Source organism: Delphinus delphis, chromosome 9 (assembly GCF_949987515.2).
Source record: "Delphinus delphis chromosome 9, mDelDel1.2, whole genome shotgun sequence".
Classification (NCBI taxonomy): domain Eukaryota; kingdom Metazoa; phylum Chordata; class Mammalia; order Artiodactyla; family Delphinidae; genus Delphinus; species Delphinus delphis.
The window spans coordinates 76,845,180-76,861,855 of NC_082691.1; the positions used below are offsets into that span (position 1 = coordinate 76,845,180).

A 16,676-nucleotide genomic window follows, 5' to 3' on the forward strand; every position below is an offset into this window, starting at 1 on the left:
CAATGATTAATTCTGATGTATGGATGTTGAATTTAGGGGTGAAGAAAGAGCTTGATAAAGTAGCATTTGAATTGACTGAACCTGATATATATAAAAAACATTGACTGAACCTGGTATATATATATATTTAAGATAAAATTAAAAATAAAATGAGAAGAAAAATCTGTGAGATACAAAAATCTAGGTTATAATCAAAGGATGAAACCTCTCAAAAGTAAGTAAGTAAGAATGTTAAGGAAAATAAAGGAAGCTAGATCAAAAACTAGGAGAAAAATCTCATGGAAGTTAAAGAAGGTTTGAAGAAAACCATAGTCACTAATTTGAAATTTTGCAGAGAATGTGATTAATGTGACCATTGAACATATTAATTATTCTTCACAGGAGGCTGTTAATAACTTTTATGTCTGTGATTCTGGTGTACTGGGAAGCTAAACTCTAGAGCAATTGAAGAACTAATTGTGGGTAAGTAATTAAAAATACAAGGTAGACTATCCCATCAGTTTACTTGTTTGTCAGTGGAGGCTAAGAGTATTAGCTAAGTGGAAATATAGTGTAAGGAAAGAATATTTTTGTGATAAAAATATCTGAACATGCTTTAAGGATGTAGTGAAAAGTCATTTGAAATAACAAGCTCTGCATTAGATAAAAAATAGATAATGGGAAATGTGTGAATTTTGGATGAGAATATTGATGACAGGTGCAACCGCACAGTGGTAGGTATTACTCCCTTTGCCTTAAACATAAAGAAAAATGCCTTTTTCTGAGATTGTGGGAAGGCGTTAGAATGGATAGTGATATTATGTGTGTAGGAGGACAATGATGAAGGAATTCATCACTAACTTCCTCCTAATTCACTGGCAAATATCACTATCTGATAAGGGTAAGATAATAGGGTAAAATAAAAATACTTGAGAGTAGTGGTCAAAATTTAAAAGAGTTACTGTGGAAAACTGGATAGGGAGTTGACTAGGACCATGTGAAATATTTCCTGTATGAATCTGGAGACCCAGCTGTGTATATGGATCTTGATTTCTTTTTATAAGGAACTCTTGTTACAGTTGTGTGGTTTTCTCCTGCAGCTCTCAGCAGAGATGAGTGCTGGAGCAGAGGCAGCATGTGATCAGTGCTTTTGTGGACAGGAGAGGGGAAAAGATAATGGAATAATAATGTTGCCAATGACTTTAAATGAGTAGTTGCAAAGATGTGTTATGTCATCTGCTCTGGATAGGTAAGAAAAAAGTCATGGTATACAAAGGTGATTGTAGATCGATACTAGGAGTAGACAAAAGCTTAGAAATTAATATTTATAATAATAATAGAATTATTAAAAATGAAAATGATAAAATAATTGAGAGCAAGATGTGTATGTGGTTCAAGGCAAATATTATGATGTTGGACTTTATAATTTTGAAGCTGGTATACCTTCAGCTATAGCCAAGGTTCAAAATGAGGTATTGGAATTGAGTAGTAGAATTAGAGTAGAAATTAAGAACATTGGAAGATAAATTTAGTAAAAGTACCAATCATAATTTTTATATTTTACTTTATAATTAGCATAACTTTTGAAGTTGCCTTGGTTGATGGTGATGGTAGAAGTTTAGATATTATGAAACACATGCAAAGTTTTCAATAAAATATGGAAAATACACAGACAGATGTTAGATGGTAATAGCTCCATGTCAAAAACAAAAGAAAAAAACACAGCAGAGGAGTAATTAGAAAATCAAAGAAGTCATTACATCAGATTGGCTTGGCTTTAAGACTTACCTCTACCACTTGCTGACTATAAAATCTTGGAGAAATGATAATCTTCCCTGCATCAAAAATGTATTTTAATCCATCTGCAAATTCAAGCAAATTTCTATACAAACAAAACGTATTTTTTTAACTAGAGGTCATAAAAAGATAATGACAAAGACATAGAAACTCTCAAATCATAAAATCAGTTTCTAATATACATTTTTCATATGGTAGCATGCATACATATATGCAAAATCTGGGAAGAAGAATATCCTTCCCTAACAAATTGCATGCAGTGACATTCACATTTATAGAATGACTAATAAGAAAATTGTACAACTAAAACCTTTTGCTCATTTTCATTCTTGTTAGGACATTTTAGACTTAAAACTTGTCATCCTATTATTCCAAGGTAAGCAGTTTATTCACTGCCTCAAATTTTAAACAAAAAGTTGAAGAGGTTTTCTATTTCTAATTGTGAAACAGTTTTTTGGAATAAGACTAACATCTCTACTGAAAATGAATCCATAAAAAGTAGAAGGAAAAAAAGAATATAGGGCTTCCCTGGTGGCGCAGTGGTTGAGAGTCTGCCTGCTGATGCAGGGGACACAGGTTCGTGCCCTGGTCCGGGAAGATCCCACATGCCGCGGAGTGGCTAGGCCCCTGAGCCATGGCCGCTGAGCCTGCGCGTCCGGAGCCTGTGCTCCATGGCGGAAGAGGCCACAACAGTGAGAGGCCCCCGCACTGCAAAAAAAAAAAAAAAAAAAAAGAATATAAAAGCAGAAATCAAGAGGAAAAATAATAGTAATTGCCCATTAGAAAAAATAATCAAAAGCACAAGTTTGTTGATTAACCTGATTCATCATATGTAAACAACAGTTGCAATTCAGTACATTAAAAAGTTGAAAAACAGAGCTCCCCTAAACTGATAAAGAATATCTACAAAAAAATTTAGCAAACATCACAGTTAATTTGAAACATTGCAAGATTTGCCCTTGTTGTTGGGCATAATTAAATGACAATAATCACCTCTTTTGTTCATCAGTAGTCTGACTATCCTAGTGAGTACAATAATAAGTGAAAAATGGTAAATCTTGGAAATGAAAAAACACAAATGTTATTAATTTACAGACTACATGCTCATGAATTTAGAATATCAAAATGATCTAGAAAATAAACTGTTATTACAAATATGTTAATATAGGAATTTTACTGGATATGAGGAAATATAAAAAGGAACTTTCTACATATACACACCAGATTATTAGAATGTATAAGCACACACATTTTGGAGATGATGTGTCAGGAGGATTATCTACGTCTTCTAAGATAGAGTATGGTTTCACATTACTTAAATGACTAATAAATCCCTAGAATTCTCTTCTTCCTAAGGAAACATTTGCTCTAATTTGTATTTACCTTGCTTGTTTAACTATAAAGGACTTTACCCAAACAGCATTTTCCTGTTGTGACCTTTTATGACAATGTGTTATTAGCAGCATAGACAAGAACAGGGAGAATTTCTGCTGATCACAAATCTTACCAGGGACACTAAAAAAAAAAAAAAAAAAAAAGACAAGCTGCCTTAAACTACAAATGACTTTTTCTGTCCCATACCTTAACATTCTCTGAGAGGCAGATCAGCATAATTAATAAGGGCCAGTGAATAACACTCACAGCTGGCATTTTTATATGCAGTTGTGAATAAGTGAAGGACTATAATCATGATATTCTTTCTACTTGCTTTTTTGTGTGTTGATATTCAATTATAGTGATGTTTTAAAAGTTAAATGAAGAATAAACTAAAAGATAAAAGCTCAAAAAGGGTCTTTGAGAGAAGAAATCTTTTCTGAGTTTAAATTCTGATTCTGCTTTTTTTGTGTGATCTCACGTAAGTCTCACTTTTTCATCTGTAAAATGGAGAAAGGATAATAATAACCAGTGCACTGGGTCATTGGCTGAATTTTAATGTTTGTAGAAAGTACCTTGTGCAGTAACTTGTGTATAAAGTGGGCTCAAAAGGAAAAGACAGTCACTGTAGTGTTGTAGTAATAGTAGTAGAAGTGGTAGTCATTATTATAAAGACCCTTGACTTCCATATATCATTGCATGTCAATGAGGATTGAAATTCCTCTCTGACTCAAAAGATGATTCAGTAAATTCAGTAGAGAGAGAGAGGGAGAGAGGGAGAGAAAGAAAGAAAAGAAAAGAAAAGTAAAGAAAAGAAAAAAAAATATGCTCTTGGTTTCATTTTGCTAGAGCATTTGTGTTTCATTATTTTATTTGCATATTTTAGTTTATTTTGTCTTATATTTTTACTAGTTGTTTTGGTACAATAAAGCATAAACCAAATGATAGTGAACCCATAAAATAAAAAAGCATCTCACTTTACTGTGGATTTAATTTGTTTAAAAAATTGCTTATTCTTCCCCCCAAAACTATAGCTTTCAGTTTTCTTATTTAAGATTAAAGATTTAAAAAGATGTGATCTTCAAGATCTGTTCTGTTTCTAAAATTATGTCTGTGTGTGAATAGACAATATTTAAGTAAACTCTGACAATTGTTAGAGATTAAAAGTAAAGTTTAAAAAGAATATAGAAAGAAAGGCAGAGAGGAACCCAGGATAAAAAATAACTATAAGGGTTACTTCTGTTAAGCAGTTTTGTGATAGTATGAGCTGCTATTCAAAGTAGTACTAGCAGTCCTAGCCAGAGCAATTTGACAAGAAAAAGAAATAAAAGCTTCCAGATCAGAAAGAAAGAAGTAAAATGACCTCTCTTTGCAGATTACATGATCATATATGCAGAAAACCCTAAAAACAACAACAACAAAAACTAAATGTTAGAAATCAGTGAACTCAGTAAGGTTGCAGGATACAAAATCAGTGTCATTTCTATACATTAAAAATGAACTATCCAAAGATGAGATTAAGAAAACCATCTTATTTACAATAGCATCAACCATAATAAAATATTAGGAGCAAACAACCAAAGAGAAAGACTTGTATACTGAAATTATAATACATTGATGAAGGAAATTAAAGAACACACAGATAAATGGAAGGACATTCTATGTTCATGAATTAGAAGAATAATATTGTTAAAATATCCATACTACTCAAAGTAATCTACAGATTCAATACAATCTCTATCAAAATCTCAATGGCATTCTTTACAGAAATAGAAAAACTAATCCTAAAGTTTATATAGAACCACCAAAGACCCTGAATAATTAAAGCAACCTTGAGCAAGAGGAAAGCAGGAGACATCTCACTTCCTGATTTCAAAATATACCACAAATGTAAAGTAATCAAAACAGTATAATACTGGCATAAATACAAACATATAGATGAATGGAACCAAATAGGCAACCCAGAAGGAAATCCACACATTTATAGTCAGCTAGTCTTTGACAAGGGTGCCAAAGACACACAGTGGAGAATGTATCAATGGATAGCATTGGGAAAGCTGGATATCCACATGCAGAAGAATTATATTGGACCTTATCTCACTTCATATTTAAAAATCAACACAAAATGGATTAAAGACTTAAACATAAGACCTGAAAACATAAAATAACCAGAAGGAAACAAAAGAAAAAGCTTATTGACATTGGTCTTGGCAATGATTTTGGGGATATGAAACTAAAAGTAAAGGCTATAAAAGCAAAAATGGATAAGTGGAACTATATCAAACTACAGAGCTTCTGCATAACAAAGGAAATAATCAACAGAGTGAAAAGGCAATGGGAGAAAATATTTGCAAACCATGTATCTTATAAGGGGTTAATAGCCAAAATATACAAGGAACTCGTCATACAACTGAAAAGCAAAAGTCAATTAACCTGATAAAAAATGGACAAGGACCTGATTAGACATTTCTTAAAAGACGTATATACAAGTGGCCAAAAGGTATATGAAAACATTCTCAACAAAACTAATCACAATGAAAATGAAAATCAAAACCATGATGAGATATTAATTCCCAACTATTAGAATGGCTGTTATCAAGAAGACAAAAATAACAAGTGTTAACCAGGATGTGGAGTAAAGGAAAACCAACACTGTTGGTGGTTTGGATAGCATCCTTTTCAAAAATAACTTCAATCCATTTCTCTTTTCTGAGTAAATAGGCTAATGACAACTTTGCCTTACATGTAATGACAGGAATGAAATGGTATATCAATGCTCTGCTCTATTTGAAATGCTACAGCAAATTGGGGGAGGGGAAATAAATATAACCCACATATAGTTGTTGTTCTTGTTGTTGTTTTTCCATTGGCTTTTGGTTTTGGTTTTGCACCTACATAAAATCTTCACACTATTGTCTCTAGAGAAGCAAAGCACTACAATTATATTATACCATCCACTTAAAGGTATCTAAGTAGTAGGCCAATGTAAATGCAGATTTTTTGAGTACTTACTAAAGTTGCTATCTTTTTCATAAACAAAAAGACACTAAGGAGAGAAGCATATTTTGTTCAATATTACAATTTATCCTTTAACAACATGCGTTTGAACTGTGTGGGTCCACTTATACTCAAATCTTTTGCAATAAATGCATACTACAGTACTACACAATCTGAGGTTGGTTGAACGTATGGTTGCAGAACCATGGATATGAGGAGCTAACTGTAAAGTTACACACAGATTTTCAGCTGTGAAGAGCTTGGACACCCCTAACCCCTGTATTACTCAAGGGTCAACTGTATATCAAACAATTTGAGTTTGACATTGTTCAAATAAAGATGACTCATTGGGGCTTGACTTCTCATGCTTTGCTTGGAGCCCTGAGACTACATTTGTGACTAGCCTGAGCAAGACTGCTGGAAGACTAGACATCACATAGAGGAGAACCAAGGCAGTCCTGCTAAAAGTCAGGTAACTACCAAATGAGACCATCCTATATCTTATAGCCACTTTCCCATCTTCCACTCGACAACAGACACAAGAGAGGGCCCTATATTAGCTGACCTAGCCCATACTAGAAGGCTGCCCATTAACTTGTTGGCCAAATAAGGATTATGTTGTTTAAAATTGTTTGATTGCACAGCAAAAAGTAAGTGATAAATTCACTAATAGAAATTAGGTGAAAAAATAAGATCTTATGAAGAAGACTGCAGTAAAATAATCTACAAATAAGAAATTCATAATTTGCAAAGTGGTACCTCTGCTCAAGGGTTTAGAAAACTGAAGTGATCTGACATCAGAAAAAAACAAAGTCTACCTAGTGATGTAGAAAATGTCCAAACAATAGTGGTGTGCCTGATTGTACCATTAAGTTAATTGTCATATAGGTCCTGGTATTCTAGAGCATTTTGTCTGATCAGATAGATGAGTTGACTCTGTCTCAATGAAACAGAAATGATGAATTTGATGTTCTTGTGCCACATAAATTCATTATATTATGTGACCAGAGAGTTTAACTTTGTCAAGCTAGCTGTCTGTGAATTTCAAATTTTTGTCACTAGAGGAATCATGAGGGATTGTACAAAGAATTATTTGCAGTCTACCATGGCATAAAAATTAGTTCAGAATACTTTTCTTTACTAAATATTCACATTTGTTCCAACTTTATTGAGATGTAATTGACATAGAACATTGTGTAAATTTAAGATGCACAGTGTTGATTTGATACACATATATATTTCAATATTAACACCTTCCATCATGTTACAGAATTACTATTTATTTTTTGTGGTAAGAACATTCACATTTTAAGTATATCTCAGAGTAATTATACTTGTACAGTGAATTAACTGTAATATACCTTATCCTCTTTTAGCTACTCTTTATTTAGTCCATTGCTTTAAAAAAATCATTTTATCCCTACCTTAAACTATTAATTATGATTTAAGAACCAAAAAAAAATCACAAGATTATTAAAATGCAGTTGATTTTTTAAACTAATCTTATTTAATTTCATGCTTCCTCCACAGTTGTCTAATTGTTCTTTAATGATCTTAGAATTTTTGTCTCAATAAGCTTGCTAGGAGAAAACTCTATATTTGTATAAACCTTTGTATGAGCTGGGAGAGGAAACTCCTATATCCAATTTACCATGTTAGAAAGACCCATTTCTTTCTTTCTTTTTTTTTTTCTTTTTCCTTGTTCTATCACAAAATAAGTTAGGTGAAAATAAAATATTTGTCGACACTTACATGCAATTAATGATTTTTTTGTCCTATACTTTAATTAAATTCTATTTAAGTCCATTCTTTAGGCAATAAAACCATGTAGAGATTCTTACTTTTTTTCAAATTTATTTCTCATAAAACAGACTCAATATTATTTGTTTCCCGTTAAAATAAGAGAAACAGTGACCCTACTTGCAAATTTACTCATAGACTAATTTGCCCTTCCATGTTTTGTGGGATTGAAATTATGACCACTTTCAAAGCCACAGATATATGGATCCCATACTTTTGTTTTTTTCTTATATGGGTAGTGAAATATTATGGGTTATGAGAATTAACGCTCAAATAAAAGCTCAAATAGTTTAAAATACTATTCTAAAGTTGAAAATTAAGTTCCACTTGATTTCATTTTTATCATCTGAGTTTTATAATGTAATTACATGTATTTTTTTGTTTATTTACACTCAGTCAAATAATATTTATAAAATGGAAATCACTTGAAGCTTGTACTTCTTTGAAATTCAATTTATTGTATTGATTTTTAACAAAAAAAATGTGCAAGTAGAATGGCCATAGGGAAACATGGTTTTAATAATAATAAGAATTGTAATAATTAATATTATTGTGTGCAGGTACTGTGCTATTTTCCATGAATTAATTACTTTAACTTACTTTAATTGAGAATAATTCCAAGTTTTTCTCATGAGGAAACTGAGGCAAATATGTCTACATAGAGTAAGGACTATAGATTATACTGGAGTTCAAGTAATCTAATTCCAGCTATTTTTTTCTTTGTCATTATTTTCTGATTACCATGTACTAAACAACTACAAACTTGAAATCAGAAAGACGTGTGACTTGATAAGCAATAGTACTGACAAATTTGGGCTGAGCCACTGCACTTTCTGTAGCTGTCACTTCTTGAAAAATATATTTTTTGAAAAGCATCTTGGCATAAATAGAAGAATAATATATGGGTGTAAGCAAGGGTAAGTTAATTATCTCTTACTGATTTCAGACTACTAACATTCTCTCATTGATGCCACATCTCACCTAAATAATTGATTAGACACACTGGTTATGCTCTAGATAAACAGAACCTACGTACTTTCTTCTCCTACTTCCTATTTTTATTGAGAAATTGTTTCATGCTATGTATTGTTAAGTGTATAGAAACAGAGTCTATATTCCATTGGTAGAGCAAACTTTCTGGTTGGATACAGAACAGATATTTTCTTTCTTTTCTTTTCCCAGAAAAAACTCAATTAAGCCAGTTATGTCATGGCTATATTTGTCTAAAATATCAGTGTGTTTATATGAACATATGGAAATTACTAGAGAACATCAAGGTAATATATTGAGGAAGTAAAAATAATTAAATAGAAATGTGAAAACAAATTTATGTATCATTTCTTTGTTAAAGTATCATCTGATTCTTTTTTACTGGTTCTCTCTTTACTTGAATTTCTTTTTGTGCATACAAAATTTTATGAAGCCTGCTTGGACAAATCAAATGTTTTGTAGGCCTAAATAATTATATATGAAATAAGTTTACTCTGAATATTTCTCTAACTATGTCACTTCTGTTATTTCTGTTCTTGAAATTTTCCTGTCTGTGGCATTATACTTTCTTATATTTACTGTTACTTTTCTAATTCCTTCCTTTTATTAATTTACTTCTCTCATTCTACCTACCAAAATTGTCAGTGAACAATTTGTTCCCTTTTCCCTATAATAACTCCATCACTCCATAATCAATCTTTACAAATTCAATAATTACATTTTTCCTAAAACTTATATGCCATGACTAATTCCCTTGCTGAAAATCTAAATATATTGTATATTCATGAGATATTGTTTTCATTCTCACATCAAACTCCATATGTTTAAAGCTGTGCTCATTATCTCTTACACCAAACTGACTCCCCTTCTTTGCCACATATTTTTTATCAATGATACTATGATTAACCTATTCCCCAAGTGAACCATTTTTGGTATATATATATGTTTGATTCCTTCTCCACTTCATCACGTTTATGATGATAATCTAGGCAATAGACTACTGAAAGGCACTAGGCAGGTTTCTAGATCAAAGTTAGCCATAGTTAGCTTGTTGCTGTTGATAAATCAGTTAACATTATAGCTCCTAAGTTTATTATATCTGAAATAATGGCAGTAGACTAGCTGCTCTTCAAAGAGCTGACATTACTTACATTTTCACTTTTTAATAGTATATTTTAATAAAAACAATTTCTTAGTTTTTATCTAGTTCAGTTTATCAGTGTTCCTCTTTGTGTGTGTGTGTGTGCGTGTGCATGTGTGTGTGTGTGTGTGTGTGCTGTTTAAATAATATTTATCCATCCCAAGGTAGATGGGATGTATGCCTAGAGTTTCTGCTCAATATATATGCCTCACCAAAATGGAAAAGATATACTACTAGGTTTACTTCTAGTAGTTTCTAGAAGATTTAAATCCATTTAGGAAGATAAATAAATAAATAAATCCATTTAGGATAGGTTTTTATGTATGGAACATGAACTAGGGATCAAGATTTATTTTTAATAAGTATTTAATTAAATATTTTTATTTAAAACACTCTGATCTCTCCATTGTACTCCAATGATGATTTGCTATAAATTCAGTCTGTTCTATTGGTCTATTTTCTACCCTTTGCCAGTAGCACATTGTCATAATCTTTCTAGTCTTACACAAAGTTAGCTAATAGAAGTCTTCCAACTTTGTCCTTCTTTAGGATTGTTTTGACTATTCTTAGTTCTTAGTCCTTTGACTTTACATATTCATTTTAAGATCAGTGTTTAAAAAACAGACAAAAATAAACAAACAAAAACCCTGCACAATTCCTGGTAGGATTTCATTGAATCTGTGGTAAATTTGGGGAAAATTGACATCTTAATAATATTGAAACTTCCATTAAATTATATGGTATAAACCTTCATCTTTTCAAATATTTTTAGTTGTTTTTAGTAATATTTTGTAAATGAGACATCTTGCATATTTTTCATTAATTTTGCTTCATACTTCTCTCACTACTATCCACAATCTTATGCGGGATTGCCTTTTCCCAGTCTTGGGTCATATCAGGCAGATCTTCTACACCTTTTTCCATTGGTTTTGAAATATTATAACAGATTTATTTTCCAGTATTAAAAATTTAATATTATTTAAATTAAATAATCCATTTCAAAGCATTTTCTTTTAGCCTAAATTCCGGACTGACTCTTGGTTTCAAAGTCCTCTAGTAAAGAAGAAATGTGCCCTCTTTTCTTTCAATATCCTTAATCTAGACTGTCTTTTCTTAACTATTCCTTGATGTACACATTATACCCCTTAGTTAAAGTCTTGGAACTCTCACTATGCTTTTGACCAGATTCTATAACCTTAGGTTCCTTACTTCATCAGCCAGACCTGTTTGGTGGTATATTTTCCAGATAACTTCAGCCTGGCTACCTTCTTCACTTCACTGTGCATATGGTTTACCTAAAAGAATCACAATCTGGAAGAGGAAACCATACTCACTGTACTCATTTCCTTCCATGCCATTGAAAGCTGATCAGCCAGCCCATCCCTTCTGAATTTTCCCGGAGAGAGTCAGACACCAGTTTCTAAGCCTCCCAAATTTCAAGGACATATGCCAGTTTTATTAATAATTCTCTTATGCTCCATGCAAGGAGTAGCTTGGAGTCAATATAAGGGTTTCTGAAGCTTATCAAGCATTGATCCAGGGATAATATGCAGATCTTCCCCCTTGGAGATCACCACTCCCCAAATCTCAAGGAGTTCTCTTGATGCCATCTCACTTAGCTTGGAGGTAGAGGTGAGTGCCAGAATGGAAAGGGAAAGAAAAATGTTTAGAATTCTCTATTCACATAAATCAATAAATAGGCCTCCTGTTAGCTCTTTAGCCTTCTCTCATATGGACTAGATTTGGGTGTTTATTGCTTAACCAGTTTGTCTGCCTTTTAGCATGTCTTGCATAGAGGTTGCTAGCAAATTCTTGTTAGATAAAATATAAAAATTCCAACTTAATATCATGTATAGCAAAATGCCTAGCTCACATTAAATGTTCAATAAATGTAGATGCAATAATCATATTATTAGCACTTGGAGCTAAAAAATAATGATGTGTATTAGAATGAAGATGGAATTTAAATTATTTTTACTTATAGATCTAGATCCTTGATCTTGGTCAAGTCAGTAAACTTCTGCTTGTCTCAGTTTATGGATATAAATACACACACATCATGCAAAACTTGTGCAGTGAACTCTGAGCTCCCTTCCACCTATAATGACCTATAATTCTACCCACTATTCAGTCAATACAAAGTAATTGTTGAGTTTAATTTACTATAACTATATGCTCAAACATAAATATAAAAAGAGCTTTATTTTAGTCTTCATCATCTCAAATAAGGATATACTCACCACAGATGAATGCAGATTCAAATCCCATGAAGATGATAATATACTAAGGGAATCTCAAGCATATTAATTCATCTCCTTTAGGTCTAGGTTTGTTGGGCATAGAGAACCCACTTAGATATGCACCATAGAATAATTTACTTAACTTTGATTACATACCAAGTCTGGAATGTTTTATTCTAAGACTTGGATATTGCTCTTTGGAGTTCCAAAGTTAAAGGGGAATGTCATATTAGGAGTTAAGAGACCAAAAAATCTTGAAATGAAATGAGATAAAACACATTTCCACCTTTGTCTTATTTAAATTAAGGGGGTTTCATACATCTTCTCACAATATTTCATAAGCATTAAACCTTGACAATAGTTGGGCTTCTACATCCTTTGAAGTGAGAGATAAAGCCAAAAGCTGAAATCCATTAACCTAAGCCACTTGCATTTGTAAAAAAGCAACACAATTAGTCTTTCCCTAGGATTGCTGATCAAATGGAACCAAGTTGCTGAATCTATTAAACGTGCAGGCCTGAATTGTATATAGCCGCATGTTCACTCTACAAAAGGTGTCAGGTATTATGTTTGTAGATCCTGGATTTTGATATAACCCGAAGGGAAAAGCCCGTATCTCTGTGTGACTCAATGTCACTTCTGAAAAAATCATCTGTCTTTTTATTGTGCATATAAATTTAGGGCATTACTAGGAAGCACGATCATATTTTCTTTAATGTAAGATGAAATATTTCCCAGAGTAGGACAGTAATTCAAATAAAACCCAAGAAATAATGCATCTGTGTCCATCTCTCTAAGAAATGTATAGTCCCACATACCACTAAAAAAAAAAAATCTCTGGTCCATTTAAATGATCTGTTCAAAGGAAAGTGTACCCAAATAAAAATCAGACTTCTGTTTAACAAAAATTCTCTCAAAACCAAAATCAAAATACCATGAGATACACTTCCTATTAAAATTTAATATAAAATTCCAGACAAGCCATTCTTATTTTTATTCGAAGTGTCATAATGTTAACATAAGAATTGAATTTGAAACACAATTTAACATTAAAAAATGTCTCAGCTTTCAAAAGTCCTAGGAGAAGGAGGCCTTGTGGTGACCTCATTATTCAGTTTTAAATTTAGCAAAGGAAGAGCTGACAGAGTAACAAGGACTATGGACAGAGGTGGCAGCGGTGGCAAGCAGAGCCTTTTGGAAAGCAGAGCCTTTGGAAAGAATAGACTCTGTCCTCACAGTGAAGAGCTCAAAAGTATAGGGCCATAGCTGAAACTTGGAGAAATCCAGGGGTTTTGTATATGTTGTCCTGAAATAAGAGCATCCACAATTTTTCTTCTGCTTCCTTTAGAGAGATTTTTTTAATGTATCCAACTTATACATGCTGATTACGATGAAATGAGAGAAATTTGTTAAAAGAAGGAAAAGACACATTTTTAAAACAAACTTGGTTCAATTTATGTAATTGGAGTACTTTTTAAAATTTTGTTAGTTTTAAATTTGAAAATAGTATATGATATAAAAAACATCCAGATGAAAAGAAAAATTAGTATATGACTTTGATATTTTTGTAAAAATCCAAATTGATATGCTGTCTTCATACTTAAGCACTTTTTAAAAAAGGTTATTCCCCCCAAAATTACTCTTTGAAGAGCATAATATATACCACTCTATTTTACCAATGTAAAACCTAACACTCAGAGTATTTAAATGATTTCATTTTAAAAATTGTTGGACAAAGACCGTAACTAGGGTCTTCTTACAGATCTTATCAAATTTAATAGGCATTGCTATCTTCTCGTATGGACTTATTCATCATGGAATCAAAGTTAAATATTTATAGTTATATGTCTGCACACAAACTGCTTCTTGGGCTTGGCTGAATTAAAACAGAATTTTTCTCTTGAGAGTTTTCATTAAAGTTCAAACTGATAACCAATTGCATCTAAGAATTTTAGGGAGATAATGGATGTACATTAGAACTTCAGAACATAAAATGTAATATCTATATGTAAAGCAAAGTGCTGCAGGTTTCTGGAAATTAGCTGTTGTGCATCTTATGTATTTATTTATTTTACTATAGCCATGCAAGCAGGAGGAGTGGTTACTTGTCAGTATGCCCCCTCGACACAGCACCATGCTGGATACATAGTATATACTTAATAATGTTCCTCAGTGAAATAAATATGAATACATGAATGAAATGGTTTGCCAATGAACATGCCTTTTAAAGTGTTTTCATTTTTTCCCCACACTATCAGGGGGAATAAAAAAAGAAGTGATTAAAAATTAAAAGATTATAACCATCCAAATGAAGGGCAGTCAATATCTGGAACTGACTTTACATGAAGGTGTTTATGAAGTGGTTTCATAGAAAAATTCTGAAGTGTATGTAGTAGCCAATAGACTGAAGTGTATGTAGTAGCCAGTAGACTGAAGTGTATGTAGTAGCCAGTAGACTGAAGTGTATGTAGTAGCCAGTAGAAATGTTGCATCTTTTTAAAAAAAACAATGTAACAAAGAAACTTTAGATTTTCTTAAATGGGAAAAAATATTTCTGGTTACAGGTAATCTCAAAGCTACTTGTTTCCTGATTAAACTAAAAAATAGTCGGTCCACTCCAGCACAAATCAGAGAGACAATATTGAAAAGTCAGATGACAAATTAGAGAGCATGTTGTATAGTAGCATCAATTCTTGTTAACTAGATACAATTCTGCATTTTGAAAAAAAAAATTGAAAACAAAATTATTTAAATTTAGCATTTTATAAATCTGTGCAAATTAGAATAGCAATATGTAGATCTAAAAAGTATTAAAATAACAGAATACTCTGCAGACATGAAAACTGAGAATTCTTTGAAAATGATATTATGAATCTAAATACGAAGAATTTATCATCACAGCATAGCTTCCTTACAACATCCTCAGGAAGAATCAATGAAAACAAAGAAAAATAAATTCATCTGGCTAAGACTCCTATTAGTTCCAAATTTGAGGAAATATGGTATGTTACCACCAACAGCATGAAGTAGGAGATCTGAAAAAATAAATGAACTTTAAGACAAAAATATCACTGGAGATAAAGGACATTTTAGAATGTGAAAGGGTCAATTTATATAAGGAAGATATAAAACTTATAAATATATGTGCACCTAACAAAAGAGACCCAAAATATATGAAACAAAACCTGGTAGAATAGATTGGAGTTATAGGCAATTCAACAATAGTACTAAAAGACACTAATAATTCCCTCCCAAAAATGAGTGGAAGCAAGCAGACAAAAAAAAAAATATCTGTAAGTATATAGAGGACTTGAAAATACTATCAACCAACAGACCTAACTAACCTCTTTAGAACACTCCATCCAACAGTAGCAGAAAGCATATTCTTCTAAAGTCGATAAAGAACACTCTCCAATATAAATAATATGATAATCCATAAAACAAACTTCAGTAAATATAAAACCATTGAAATCATACAAAGTATGTTCTCTGACCAAATTGGAGTTAAATTGGAAAGCAGCAACAGATGGAAATTAGGGAAATCCACAAGTAAATATGGAAAATAATACACTTAAAAATAGTTTATAGGTTAAGGAAGAAATCACAGGGAATTTAGAAAATGTTATGAACTAAATGAAAATAAGACCACAACATATTACAATTTACGAGATTCAGCTAAAGAGATGCTTATAGGAATACAAAATACCACAGAATGGGTGGCTTAAACACCACAAGTTTATTTTCTCACAGCTCTGGAGACCGGAGATTCAACTATTGGAAGATTTGGTTTCTCCTGCGGCCTCTGTCTTTGATTTACATATGGCTGCCTTCTTGCTGTGTCCTCACAGGGCAGTTCCTCTGTGCCTGTCACATCTCTGCTGTCTCTTCCTCTCCTGAAAGGGACACCAGTTCTGTTGGATTAGGGCTCCGTCCTTATACTCTCATTTAACCTCAACTACCTCTTTAAAGGCCCTATCTCCAAATACAGTCGCATCAGGGGTTAGGGTTTCAACATATGAATTTTTGTGGGATATATAATTCAGTTCATAACAAGCTCTAAATGCCTACGGTAAAAAATAAAGAAATAACTCAAATCAAAAATTTCAGTTGCAGTCCTGAGACACTGGTAAGAACAAATTAAACCAAATATAAGCAGAAAAAGAAATATTAAAGATTAGAATGGAAATCAATAAAATAGAAAACAGAAGATCAACAGAGAATAAAGAATTAATACTTTGTAAAGGTCAAGTAAATAAATTGAATTACTAATTTAAAATCTCTCCATAAACTATACCAGGCCCAAATGAGTTCATTGCTGAAATACAGAAAACATTTAATGAAAAAAAAGTCAATCCTTT

At 32.1% G+C, this 16,676-nt stretch overlaps 1 pseudogene; it reads left to right on the forward strand.

Moving 5' to 3' along the window:
* Window positions 1–16,676, forward strand: part of LOC132430529 (ADP-sugar pyrophosphatase-like) — an 80,082-nt pseudogene that overhangs the window by 15,114 nt on the left and 48,292 nt on the right.